Below are 14926 nucleotides of genomic sequence, written 5' to 3' on the forward strand. Positions count from 1 at the left end.
CGTCTGTGTTCAGACTGATTTGTTTTAGCAGCCACTCTGCAATCGGCTATATTATTTGCAGCTTCTAAATAGTAATATTCTAAGAATTATATGAAATGGACTTATTTAGTTTCTGCACAAAGTCTTGCTTAGTTTTTTCATTACCTGAATTTGGTGTGTGATTGTGAGCAAACACAGGAAATAGTTGAACTTTTCTTTCAGCCGGCTGACCAGGAATGTGCCTGAAGTGGACAGAAGTGAGAAAATGCCTGTGTCGCTACAGTATAATATAAGATAGTAGCTTTTTACAAAGTGACATTCAAAAAACAGAACTGAAGCACCAATCTTTTTGACTTGACAGGCAGCCTGGTGCAACAAAAGACGATGAATTGCAATGACAGGTAGTTACTGCCGTTTACTCCAGAATGGAATAAATTACAACATTTGCAAATTTTCTATTAATGGTTTCTTCTTCTTTTTTTTTCTTTTTTTTTTTTTACGTAATATTAGAATCTTCTTATTTATGGTAATGCTGATGACTCTTGGGTCCCTCCCAAAGAAGTCTGGCTTGGACCTCGTCGTCTTTGCAAGTTGGCATGCAGCTCACTGGACTGAGATGTGAGCGAGTTTGAAAGAATCAGCATGACAACCAGAGCCTGAAAGCTATCTTATTTTGTGCAGCTGTAAGAAATAAAAAGCCGTCTGTAACAAAAGGGAAGCGTCTCAATAAAGACCTCCCCATTTAAAGGTTGATAATCTCCAAGCTCCAAGTCACCCTGGAGAAGGCAAGCAGCTAAATCAACTAAATTTAATCAACAGAATGAGCTTCTTTTACTCTCTCCCGCTGCATCCCTGTGGCCCCTGCTGGGGTAGAATCTGTTCTCCTCAGGATCGCTTGCCAGCTGGAGTTTTAGAAGCCTGTGGGTGGTTGCAGTTTAAAAGGAAAATTATCTGAGATCTGCACTATTCTGTCTGCACAGCAAATACATGTTCCAGGCATCTGTGGTTTCCCCCGTGCGCCGATACGCCAAAGTGATTCGTTTGCTCAGTTTGTCGTTTTATAGGGTAGAATCTGAAAAGCACGGGCGCAGTTCTTACATGTGAGCATTAAACGGGTTTGTCTGAATGTTTTTTAATAAAGACGGTAATAAAAATGTGGTAGGTTCAAGAGTGTGGCTGTTTTGAAATGGCTGTTTCTGCCAATTTAGCTGTAAAAACATAACAGTAAGTAAATATACGTCTAACCGTGTGTTTTCTACTGGGAAAAAAAAGAGTGGTGGGATTAACACCCATTTATTAAAATTGGGAATCATACTGTACTTGAAATGTACAAGAGGGATTACTTTTTCTTTCGTTTTAAGTCAGCGTAGATCTATTTATTGATAAATAAAACAACTCTTCAAGCTCTGCTTTAATATTGTAAGACATAATCTTTAGCTAAAATACATGTGAAATAATTGCATTTTGGGAAGCTGAAATACTTAAGCACAATGCTACTTGATACGCTATTAGCTGGCGTTTACAAAGCACCTGGTCCAGAAGCGACATTTATTTCCCTTGACACTGATTGGCTGTACCCAGAATCGAAAATGTTTGCTTCTTAGGTAGTGTGAAGCAAACAATGGTTATATGGAACATCCATCCACTCAGCCTCTGTTTCTTTTGGGTTCCATCATTAAGCTAACCTGGTAAAAGCCAGCCCCTTTTTCTACGCTGCTTGATTCGTACAGACAGTCTGGACCATCAGATATTGAGAAACGATGGCGTCCTGGAGGAATAAACTCTATCGAAGTTTTAAATGTCAGAAAATCTCTAACATTTGGCTGTGATGTTTATAAAGCCAGTCTGATGCTATGAAGCTTACCAGAAAGCTTTGCTCACATCCACCACTGTCATTGCTAAGACTACCGGCAGACTTAAATGCTAACAGAGCAGAAAATCGGCGTCACCGTTCACAACTTCTCCTTCTGTTCGCCGATTGGCCCGACTGAAATTCTACCAGAGGAATCCACTTCAATGAGAAAAAACCCAGACGGAGCTGAAGTGAGATAAGAATCGAACAGGAAGAAGATCGTCAGGCTATCTACAGATCTTACCACTGTAGAAAAATCTACTATAAATTATTTTTAGCTCCAAACTTACCGGTATGAATTTATACTTTAAAATATATCTGGAAAATGTCTTTTTACTCTTCCTGGTATCTAATATTGGAAAATCTTTGGAATTCTACTTTTGAAAATGTGGATCAATGTGGAGACTCCCTATACTAAGCTTTGTTAGCAAATGCATATAATGAACAGACATTGAAGAACATCGGAATCCTCCAGACTGAAGCTTGTAAAACTCCAGCTTCAAAATATATAAAAGTAACAGACTGAAAAGCAAACACAAATTTAGATGAACTTGTCAATACAAACTGTTTTCAGATCATGGTCCAAACCTGGAGAATCTTACAAGTCAGCTGACCTGTTTTTGTTGAGGTTCCTGGGTAAAAAAAAAAAAAAACTAAACATTGAGTCATGCCATGAAATATTTTGGAACATTAATAAGGCAGTTTAATGTTCAGTCAGTGTTGCCTTAGTTGGACCTTTTGGTCATGCGATTTAGAGAAACATGCCGCTTTCCTCTTCCCACTTCTCCTTTCTACTGGCCTGCTGGCATCAGATGCCCTGTGGGGGTTTTTTTTTCTTCCTGCCTTTATAGAAGAAGCACAATAAACACCAATATCAAGTTTATGGAAGGTTTCTTGACCTACCAGCACACTCTCAGCAATGTACCGGTTCTCCTCATGTCTCCCCTGTGTCCTTGCTGTTTGCCTTGAACTGTGATCTTAAGAAGAAATGACATTGACAGACACTCAAACCCAAAGCTTTCTGTAGCTCTTCCTCCTGTACCAGAGAGCAGCAGAGTAGAAAAATAGAACAAAGTTCCAGGTTCAAGTTTCTTTGATCATTTTTGGTGTTAAACCATGTCAAATGTGATTATTGTCCTGTTCTGTTTGAGGATACTTGCTTTTGCCTTGCAATGAATGTTTTCACATGTTTGTCATTATTCAACCACAACCATCAATGTTTTCTTTATGTACTAAAGCAGAGGTTTCCAAACTGTGGGGGGCGCCGTGCCATTGCAGGGGGGAAGCCGTCTGGATGAAAAAAAACCAACAGAACAAAACATGAAAGTTGCATGCGCTGGGTTTTTACCTTAGAATGGCCAACTCTCTGTTATTCCTATGTCAATTTGATACAGTAGGAACTTCCGCACTTCCCATATCTGTGTCCTCTGTCACTTTTATCAGCATTTAAAACTGTTTAATCCGTTGTTAACATGTCGTAACCTGTTTTTCTGAGCCGCCTTTAAACGCAACATGAGCRYTACGACGCTGGGTTTACACCTGTGCAGCAGTGAAGGAGACCTGCTGCTGCTGTGCAGAGCTGCGCAGGTGTGTGTTAGAATCATGGCAGCAAACCAGCAAAACGCAAATAACTTTTCACAGTTTTTCCCCCAAACTAACTTACTGAGTTGAGTAAAGCTGTTGGATGCAGGTAAAGTTAGCTAAAGGATGACTAGCTAGCTAATATCAATACAACACCTTAAGCTTGTTAACAAGTAGCTTGTAGGCTGCTGGTGTTGTTGTCTATGTTCAGCTACGATTCATTTTGCCCCCAAAAAAGTTGATTCCCCCAAAGTTGATTCCCCCCACCCTTTCTTCGTTTGGAGCCGGGGCTGAGTATAACAGGGAGTCTATAAGAATCCACCCCTCACCCCCTTCGCTCACACACATCGTTCAACCAGACAACTATTTGTAAGCCATAGGGGGGGGCCAGAAATAGTTTGGAAACCACTGGGGGGGCCCAGGAGAAAAAGTTTGGGAACCACTGTACTAAAGTACCATATAGCTGTGACATGGAAAGAAATGTATACATTGCGATTTTTTTATTGAGAAGCAGTTCAAGCTCAGTGAGCCTCTGTTGACGGCAATGGTCAAAGCTTTGCCGCACATTCTCAGTTGGATGTAAATCTGAACTTTGACTAGGTTATTCCAACATTTGATCAAAACGATTCCACTGCAGCTGTGGCTGAATGTTTAGGATTGTTGATAGATGAACCTCTCTAGAAGTCTTGAGTTTTTCAGATCCTTTGCCAGGTTTGTTTCACAGGCAGCATTTTGTACAAAAGCAAGAAAGTTACGTTTTGGTCTCGAATCAGAGGAGATCAAAACTTGACTTCTATAACATCTTATGGTAAACGGCGCTTATCGAGACAGAATACTTTTTTTTTTTTTACTCTTTCATAAAGGCTAAATTTGATGGGTATCCTACTGTTACTTGTCCCATCAGCAGATTCTGACACTTATACTGTGGATCTCTGCAGCTCCTCCAGTGTTACCATGGGCCTCCAGGCTGCTTCTCTGATCAATCCTCTCATTAATGGTCTCTATTGGCCTCCTGCCCAGTAAAGGATTGATTTGAAACTTTTGCTGTTGGTGTTTCATGGTCCTATTTCCAGCACCTTAAACAAATCCACACTCCATCGAGAACCCTAAAAGGAAATAACCAAATGCTCCTTGCAGTTCCCGGATCCATATTAAAATGCAAAGGTGTTTGTGTATTTATTTTAGCTTCTGGAACAACCTGCCTGTCCACAGTAGATCTGTTCAGAGCACCATTTATTTCAAGAAACTCTTCAAGACCCACTTTCAGTCACTGGCTTTTAGCCCTAGTTAATATGAATAAGCCAATTTTGTTCTTGAACTTATGTTTTTATGTATTTTATAGACTTTCAATAGTCTGTTATCTTCTCTTTGCCATGTATATTGCTTGCTGTCAAGCACTTTGGTGCAGCCATTGTTGCTATAAAGTGGTGCATAAATAAAATCGAGATTGAAAGTCCCTGGCCTTTCAGTTTATGTGAATGACTGTGTCTTTGTAGGTTTGCATATGTACCTTAAATGTTCTCTTACCGACTGATGGATTGAGTATACTTTAATTCTTTTGTAAGAAATTTGTGAACATCACTTTTGTTATCCCTCCGCTCCATAACTATGCGCTATTTTTTAATATATCACATGAAATCCCAGTGAAGTACACTGAAGTTTGAGTTTGTGTTGTGAAATAAGGTGAAAAACTTCAAGTGGTTTATGAGCAGTTCCTTTGTCTTGTTCCATGTGACTTCTTCCAGCTGGGTCTTGGACATTTTAGTTGTTATGGTTTAAAATATTCTTACTTTTTTTAAAAAAAAGAGTGAGAAAGGAGAGAAAGAAACAGCCGTTTGTTGTTGAGCATTTTCAAATGAGATGATAAAGGCGGGATCTGAAGCGTAGTGGCATTTTCCACATTGCTTTCATATCAGTTTCTCAAAAGACCATAAACAAAATGAAGAAATGCTCGAATTATTCAATATCCTTTATTATGTACTTCTAAGCAACCTCTCTCCAGACTTTGTTTGCCTTTAGTTTTATACTATAAGCCCGATTAGGGGTTTAAATTTCACCTCCTCAGAAAAAAGTAAAATCACACAAAAAATAATTTCATTTTATCCAGAATGCTCTTCGGAGGGTTGATGATCCTTTATCACGAGTTGGGACTTAAAAACCTCAAGTTTCTGCCAGGGAATTGGAAATGAAAGGGACAATTCAGGCGACACAGCCTGGCTCAGCGTGAAGGGAGTCCACCCCATAATGAGGACTCAGAGTTCCCCCACCTACAGTGGAGTCTAATATTCCTCCTGTGGATCTGTTGACACTCCTCAAAGCAACTTAAATCGAAAGGGCTGTGATTTATGCAAGACTGTCAGGTCAGATTGACTCAGCCTCTGCTCTCATGTCATAAGAAAGTACAGCACTTCTGTGAGTCACGCCTGCCAGTGCGACTCAGCTTCGACAGAGACGAGAGAAGGATAACGGAGCACAAGTGACACTTCCAACTGTCTGCAGAACATCACATGGCCTTAAGAGCACCGGGTTCTTCCAGACACAGCCGGGAGGGACTGCTCTCAAATAGGCGCATGAGTCCTTAATGTGTTCGCTCGGAGAAACCTGGAAATACGAAGCCGTGTGCTGTAGATCTACTGAGAAGATTCTGCAGCAGCAAACCGCAAATGCTGAAAAGCAGCTGTGACTGGACTGTAAGGCTCTATAAATAGCTTTCAGTTGTTTAACATCAATTAACTGAAAGAAATGAATGTTAAGCGAGCCAAACAATAAATTTATGTTTTAAGCTTTCGAGGCTTAGTTTACATTTAAAGGCATGGGAATCAAATTTGTGACATACTGTACTTCTTTTAAGGGTAATAAATAGGAGTTATTATGATTAGCATAAATTATGAATGTGGTTCCCGGCGCTGTTAATAGGAGTGAGGTGACTTGCATCGAGGCGGCCCAGGCGATTGGACAGGAGCTCAAAGTTCCTTCACATCTAAAGCCATGGTTCTCAGATCTCCGAATAAATCTAACATTAAATAAAAACTAGCAACTATTAGTGGTAACCTGTTCACTAATTATCAACATGAGAATACAGAACAGGTTGGAGATCAGTTAGGAAAAAATATATACATGCTGATTMTWWATACTTCGGTTGTATGAAACCTTTACGTTTAAGATGCATGAATGACCTGAATTTGACGTGCCTTAGTTGCTTTTGAAGTAAATCTGCTTTGTCGTATTACAAGCCCAATACTCACTTTCAATCTTGCTTCATTCACATCTTGTATTTATTTATGTTCCCTGATGAAAACAGTGAAACTGAGTAAAAATGGACCATTGAGGCAACGTCCAACAACCTCTTTTCATGTTTACGTATGTTTTTAGTTTCCTTATGCAAAATAACTTACTGCTTATGTTAAGAATAGCATCTGTGCTGCCATTTTGTCAACAGGGATCACTGAAATCGGAAGCAACAGAAGTTTCTTTCTACTTCCTTTCGTATCATGGATATGATATCCTTCTCATGATTAATAAACAACTGGGAATGCAGTTCACACTTCCTTCCACCATAAAATAAACTGATGGTTAAAGACGCGTTTCTTCATCTGAAGACGAGTCTTGTGATGTGCATTTCATTGAGATACGTTAACTCCACTGTGTTTTTCTCATAGATAATAATGTTTAATATGGATGCCTTTTGTTTTTTTTCTGACTTGTGAAGTCAGATTTTGCCTGAATATAGATTCTCTCTTGGAACTGCAATTTGCCGAAACGTAATATTGTGTAAATTCCTGGTCGAACTGCAAATGTTGACTGTGTTTGTGAATAAAATGGTTTTGGTGAGAAACTTTTCACAGTCCTCTCAAAATGCAAACTCGTTACGGAGTTTTCCTGTTTTGGTCCCTGTCGGGGGGCTAAAGTGCCTGAATCGGTTCTCGTTGTCACAGTGGCGTGATGAAAATCCTATCATTTTGTTTTCACCCTCTTGTCGTCCACTCCTTGTTGTCACGACCTCCTGGATAACTTTTTACCACCATTTCCGTGCGAAACTCCTGTGTGATTGGTCAGAATTTCATGTGTGTTTCTTGATACGGAAACGCTCCCAATGCTCTGTACTGGGCCGATGCAGCAGGCCACCGACGTAGAAAGAAACCAGGACCCTTCTTACCGTTAGGCAATTGCGGTTTTCACACTGTCATCAGCTAATTAATTTCCTTTAGTCTATAATTCACCTTTACTTACATGTGTGAAGACTATATGTTTAAGTAAAGGGATGTTTTTGTTTCTGGCTATCGCCATCGACTTCTCAAACATCACATGACAGCACAGTCTCTGTTATCCAGGTGCGTGTCGTGTTATGAACATCTCCATTTTAACAGTTTTTGTATGTAACACTTTTTTTCCCAAGGCTTTGTGTGTTCCCAGGCGTTAACGCAAGCACCAGGCATACTACACCGTCTCAGAACCCTCCTGCACCTCTTGCTTTCCTTCATTTTGTTTAGTTTTATTTCGACCACAGATAACAGGCCCAACAAAGCATTTTCTTCACCACTCTAGTATCTTACCGAAGGCACTGCAAGTACTGTTCGTCAAGGACGGAATATTTAAAAATGTTTGTGCTAATAGAGAGATGAAACACAATACCAAGGGGTGTAGAGCAAGGTCTGTAAACTGTTACTGATAAATTTATGTACACAAATTAAAGTTGTTTTATTTTTCATCCCATTTAACCTTTGTTTAACCTGACAGGGAAAATGAAGTTGAGTTTCTATTTACAAATGCGGCCAGTTCTTTGACACCCATTAAGGGGACAAACAGGTGTTTTGCTTAACCATAATTAGAATGTTGTTTAAATAATTGACTCTGATGCAGCCAATAATAATGCAGGTTGTTTCCTCCAGAGGAGGACCTCCTGGTGTCATCTATACCTTTTTCTATTTGGTCGCACTTAATCAGTTTTCAAAAGCAGACATGACGGAAAGTTTGCTTTAAAAATTTCACATGCTGTTGGAGATTATAGTTGTACTTTTTTTGCTTTAACTACATCATTCAGACAGTTTTGTTTTACATCACAAAAGGCATGCAAATGAACTGCGCTGCTTTCTCTTGAAAAGAAATAAGAAAATTAAGTTAGCGGGTAACTTAGAGGGATGTTTTGGAGATATTGAGTAATGATGTTTCCCTTTGTTCTGGGAACAAAAACAAAGCCGAAAGAAGAGGCGGTAATCGGGTTTGGAAACAGCGGTCCTCTTAATGTTTCCCAGAAACCCTGCTGAGGAGCACAGACAGCATATTTTCCTGCTGAATCACCGCCTCCCTCTCGCAATTGTGATTCAGTCCAGCTTTTGTCTGTCAGGACGCCGTTCACTTCCTGCAGCCAGCCAAACCCACATGAGATTCAACCCAGTCCTCTGCGGGGGCGGGCTTCTAATGGAGTGAAAACTTTAGCTGTAACCCTGCAGGACTGTGAGTCGGTTAACTTGTGCTCGACAAAATCCTTACTGTTATCACTGGTGGAGTTGCCGAACTTTGACTCTTCCTATGCACTCAAGTTCTTATAATTTCTAAGATTTTCCTCGGTTTATGAGCTAATTGGGCTCATAGACTTGTGACACCTTCCAGTTATCTTCATCTAAACAGTTATTGTATAATATTGATGTCTGAACGATTGATATTCCAAAGCTGGGGCTGTGATCAAAACTAGGACAAGGAAGCCTAAGCATCAGATCTTAAAATGATCTTCGTTAATCTAGATCATTTGAAATGGAGCTGAAAGAACTTGCCTGGTTTCTCATCCTATGATCCAGAAACTTTACCTAAGGAGCAAGTGCTGTCTTCGCCAAACGACAGCTTCGGGTTTCAGGGTGTGGATGAGTTGATATGTATGGGATGAATGAGATGTCGTCTCACAGCAGCAACTGGTGACCAGAATGAGAAGGAGCTGTGTATAGTTCTCCTACGCATCACTTAGGTTTAGGGGAAGAATACATTTAAATGCCTTTTTTTTTTTTTAAATTTATTTATTCAATCCAACAAATAGTCAGTTCTGAACTTAAAAATACTCTTGGATGAGAAGCGGAAGAGGAGAAGGCATTTTCTAACACATTTTCTGATGGACTTCACATACACACAAAGTACCAGATGTACTATGCAACTTTCTGACTTAAAAACCTATAAAAGTTAAGTTTGAGTTTTATGGGAGTCTATTTAAAGCTGTTGCGTAAATGGTATATTTGAACAAGTCAGTTGTGCTGATTGAACTCCAAAATAGTAACACAGCGAAGGTAAAGTATGACTCAGCCAGAGCTGTAGCACAGTTTCAATGTCGCATCACAGTGATGAATGCCTTTGCCCAGGAGACAGGTTGCTGAAATGCTTTCTGTTTCACACCACATGCCTTTTGTAAGATATCTTTCTCCACTAAAAACCGACAAAACGTAACAGAGAAGCCATGAGAATGAATCAGTGGTTTGTGACTTTGACCACAAACCTAGCAAATGGTCAGCGTCAGGTTTTATCCCGTGGCCATCAAAGCACATCTGGGCTACAGATAGTCTGCATCAGTTTTTATGTTTTTTTGTTTTGCTGGTATCTCACCGCAAGGTCAGTGGCGGTATGTTGGGATTTGTCTTGAGGAAATGTCTTCATCAGGCCTGATGGGCTGGAATTAAATACTTTAATTAGAAATTACTGAGCATAAAGTCGCTAACAGAAACCAGGGAAAAGGAACAAAAGACAACTATGTCTTATTTTTTCATTTGTTGTATGCTATTTAGTCATTTAATACTTTAATCCTTTCAACATCCCACCTGTTTCTTTTGGGGGACAAAACAAGTAGTTTTGCTGGTGACTAAATAAGATAAAAAAATTCACTAAAAAGATTATTTAAGTTAAATTAACATTCAAAAAGTGTCAAGCTCTTGACTTGTTTTCTGTTTTCTTTCTGGGTTTCCCTTTGTTATTTTTGTTTCGATTAAATCAGTTTTGTTTGTTACTTTAGTTCAGTCCATTCTTAGTTGTTTTGATCTCTTATTTATTTAGTGTTTTTTTAGATAGATTTATGTCTCTTCCTCAGCCTGCCTGCTGCTCTCCCCTAACAGCTGCAACCTGTTAGTTAATCATTCCATTACAATCACCTTACATTTTGTTTCAGATGGTAAAAATCATGCAAAGGAATGTTTTCATTATCTGTAAGCAGAACATCGTCATACTTACATGTATATATATCTCTAAATAATAATGCTTTACTGAAAGCATTTAGTTACTGAAATAACCAAACCTTTCTATAATAATGGAACTTATTGAAAATTGCTGTATGTCTAATCTTTAGCAGATTTCTGTAAAGACTCGCTATTACAACATGTGCTAATTTTTCCAAAAGTTAGTTACTGCCAGTAACATTAACATGAACATTAACTGAATAAAGTGCATTTGAACTTCAGCGTTATTCGAGAAACTTGACAGTAAAATCATAAAAAGAATTTAAGAATTGAGCTTCAGGTAAAAATTAATCAAGGCAAAACGTCTTTGTTGTCTTTTTTTCCCCAGAGGAGAAGGAGAACAAAATGCCTCGGTGTATGAAAATGATCATCCGTCTACAAAACGATGTTTATCTCATATTTATTTTCACGCTGCTTCTCATTCGTGGCTCCTGCTGTGGCAACCTAGACCTCCCAGAGAGATCAGCCGAGTTTATTTTATCTAATCAAGTCTAATGTGATCCAATTCAGCAACTGTAGGAACTCCAGTGAAAGTGCTATTGTCATCTTAATTTTATTTTAATTTTTTTCAGGTGATGCTTTAAAACGAGACACTGAATAGTGGTTTCTTGGAAATAAAATCTCTCCATCTTCAACATATGATGACATTTGTCCTTTACCATCAGTCCTGTACTTCATACTTATGTCAAGCTCAGACATAAATGCTTATTTGCATTTAAAAAAAAAAATCTTGAGTTTGAATTCATTTTGAAAGCTGTTGTGCTTACTGCGATTCTTTTTTTGTGCAGAACAAACAAAAAAGCCATTTTAATTACACAATCTTTGATTGCAAACTTGCAAATGAGCGTGTTTGTTTAGATACAATAAAAACACAATTAGCATTCGAATTAGATGTTATTGTCGCTGTAAATAATGCCCGGACTGAAAAATGTGAAAACTGTTCAGTCATTCTGTGAAACGTGTCCACGCCTGAATCAACGCTCAAATGTTGAAAGCAACAAAAAGTTAATTGGCTGTAATGGTTCTGATCCACAAACCTTGTTCCCCCGAGCCTTTAGCCTTAGTGCATTTGACCCAGTTAACATGAAATTTGGCCACAGCGACAATAGTTTGGGAGAAAAATGCAGCAAATTATCTTAATGGACTTCTCTCACTGATCTAGCTCACCAAAACACAGATAATTGATGGTGATATTTAGAGGAGAGAAGACACAGCTGAACCCCTCAGCCTCAGAGAAAGGTAGATGTGTTAGTGAGACGTTCAACACAGAAAAAAACTGAAAACAAGACTAAGTGCTCCAGTTGAAAACGGCTCATGTTTAAAATGTCAGAAGATGAAAATGGAGTCGTAGAAAACACGGTTCTTCTCGAATACAAGACGAGTTGTCGTCGGGGCATTACGTCCAACCCTCTGCGCAAAATCAAATAATTGCCTTTTGTTTTACACATTCAGTGAGTTTAAAAGTACATGTATTTGGGATGTGGCAGCGCAACTGTAATGTTGAAGGTTTGATACTGACCTCGGAGTTTAAGTCACTCCGAGGTAGAGTGAAACAAGAAAAGAAACAAATCAAATGTAAAATGTTGGAGATGGCTCTTTTTTTTTTTAAAACAGATGTCACAGAGACAGGAAATGAAAATAAACCACCTGTTCTTCTTCTCTAAGGCAGCAAATACAATCAAGTGAAAAATGAAAACATCCTGCAACTGCCTTTGTAAAGCTTCTATGCATATTTTGACATCTGGACAACTAATATTGATTCTAACAACAAAGAATTTCAAGTTTCAAGACTGAGGTAAAAATCTGTTAAAAATTATGGTAAAACATATTTTCAAAAGCTGCCAATTTTGAACATGGCTAAAATCACAGAGCTATGCTACGTTTGTTGCATATGATTAGAAAATTTGACATGCCGCATTTTAAATTAAGTTTACTGTGTTTAAGCATTTAGTTTTGTGTGCTGTGCAGCATCCTGTGAGTCTGTTAAGGGATTTAAAGATGTCTTGAAACTGTTTTTATTCTGCCAATTGTTTCTTATTGGTTAATGTGCGCTATGAACTCTTGGGCAATTCCCCAAACATCCCGATCAGTTTTATGTGTCATTACTGAAATCAAAACTGTTCTAGGGGACAAAAACATCAGAAAGAAGTTTTAGCACTGACAATACTCCGTAATATACAGAAAAGCTTCAACATTCAAGTGTTGAATGTTGCAGGTGTTACATTCATCCTAAAATCAGAACCTTTCCCAAAAAGTCCAAACTATTTGTTCAGCAGTAACAGTGATGGGTAAAAACAAAGCAGTTGCAGTAACATTAAGAACAGCACAGACTGTACAGACTGAATCTCGTTAACTGAATCAGAGGCTTTACACACGCGATCAATCAACAGGCATTTACAGACTGGTGAGATGCAGTAGCAGCAGATATGGAGCTTTGAGTTGAAGATTTTTCAACGACAGTCTTCAACTTTGACCTAAACCAGTTAAAGAAAAAAGAAAAAAAGAAAATTTTCCTTCTGCATGCTATTATTTGGTAAAACCAGTTTGTACGAAAATATGTAAATTGGCAGTTTGACACCACATTAGGAAGAAGCATGCAATGAGTGGTGTGCTTTAAACTTTACTCATATTGCATAACGTTTAAAGAGTATGTGTGGCATTTTTTATTTTTATTTATTTATTTTTTTATATATATATTTTTTTACAACTTTTGACATATTTAACAGGGGTCCAGGAAAGAAGCCAAACAGACACCTCCAACTCCGCTGAAGGTTGCAGACGACTGATGATGTTACATGTGGAAAACCAAACTTAGGCATTGGTGCCCACTAGCTGCTTAGTGAGTCCCCAGATTAAAGACGAGTCCTTAAAGGGGAGAGTTATCAAAACATTTCTAAAGTTAGAAGGAAATCCTGTAAAAATCTGTCTGAAAGCAGCAGCTTGGACACTTCCCAAATCGTAGCCCTACCCAGCAATCTGTGGTGATTCCAGTCAAAATTAAGTTGACCAGTTAAAAAAGATGTTTTGTTGATGTTGTTGTTTAGGAAACTATTTGTGTTATGTTTGGAGAAAATTCTGTGGTAAAAAGACATTTTTTATCAATGACTAAAAAAGAAAACCTTACATTGTTTTTATTTTAACAGCAAAATATAGCTAACTATAAGCTAACATAACGTCTAGCAAAATTATTGTGAATTCTTCCAAATGATAGTATAAAATAAGAAGGTAATAGTTGTGAAAAGCAGAAGATGACTTCAGTTTTGGTCAAGCCTGTGATAATTTATTTAATCCGTAGTTCGACGTTTTGGAAAATCTCCATCTGTTTTTATTTTTATACGTTTATATCGTAATACCGGGGGGTGGGTAAAAGAAAGACTATAGCCTGCCTCTTCGTCCTTATTCAAAACGAAAAGTTGAATTTGAAAGAGCTGTTGTGTCGTGACAATGGAGGTTTCTCAGTTGCTCTGCCGAGACATCTGATCATTGGCTCAGCTCTTATTATCACTTTTAATGTGGGAATTCTAATTATCACCTCAAGTTATGTTGAGCTAGATTTCCCAACACATTTTAGCATTAAGAACCATTTTTACACCTTTGAGGAGCAAAAGTGAAATGATTATTTTGAGATAACTTGCTCCACACCTTCTTATTAAGCTCTTCTTCTTTGTAGGTTTCATTGGCAGAGTAAAAAGAAAAAGTCCTTCGCAGTTTGTTTTATTTGTTCCTGTGTTTATTAATAAATTGTGTATTAATAAGAACTCTAAATCTACGTCATTCTGTAGGTTAAAATCTGATTTACAGAAAAATAAATACAAGAATCTCCAAATATACAGAAAGAGCTCTGGAATAAATTAAGAGACCACTTGAAATGATCCGTTTCTCTGATTTTGCTTTTTATAGATGTATGTTTGAGTTAAATGAACATTTACTATTTAGTAAGCATAAATTTAGTGTTTATTTGCAAACGATGAGAAAGTCAAAATAACGAAAAAGATGTAGGGCTTTCAGCTATCAAATAATGCAAAGAAAACAAGTTCGTACTCATTTAGAAACAACAATACTAATTGCTTTAACTCGGGAAGAGTTCAGGAATCAATATTTGTTGGAATAACTACAAAGTTTTCAATGGTCTCTTAATTTCTTCTGGAGCTGCGTATATGGAAAACATACGCAGCTTATAGTTTTATATGATAAACAGCAGATGTGAACATGCAGCTCTAACACTGGCCTTTTTCTACGCACGTTATGTTATATTAAAAACTTAAAAACGTTAAGCAGGAGCAGGCAGGTAAACAACAGTGGAAGC

The 14926-nt window shown here is 38.1% G+C and overlaps 1 protein-coding gene across 2 annotated transcripts in view; it reads left to right on the forward strand.

Annotated features, from left to right (window-relative positions):
• The window catches only part of LOC103480661 (glucosidase 2 subunit beta-like), a 149699-nt gene that overhangs the window by 105056 nt on the left and 29717 nt on the right, over nt 1-14926 (forward strand). The window lies entirely within an intron of this gene.

The sequence above is a fragment of the Poecilia reticulata genome, linkage group LG18 (assembly GCF_000633615.1).
Source record: "Poecilia reticulata strain Guanapo linkage group LG18, Guppy_female_1.0+MT, whole genome shotgun sequence".
Classification (NCBI taxonomy): Eukaryota; Metazoa; Chordata; class Actinopteri; order Cyprinodontiformes; family Poeciliidae; genus Poecilia; species Poecilia reticulata.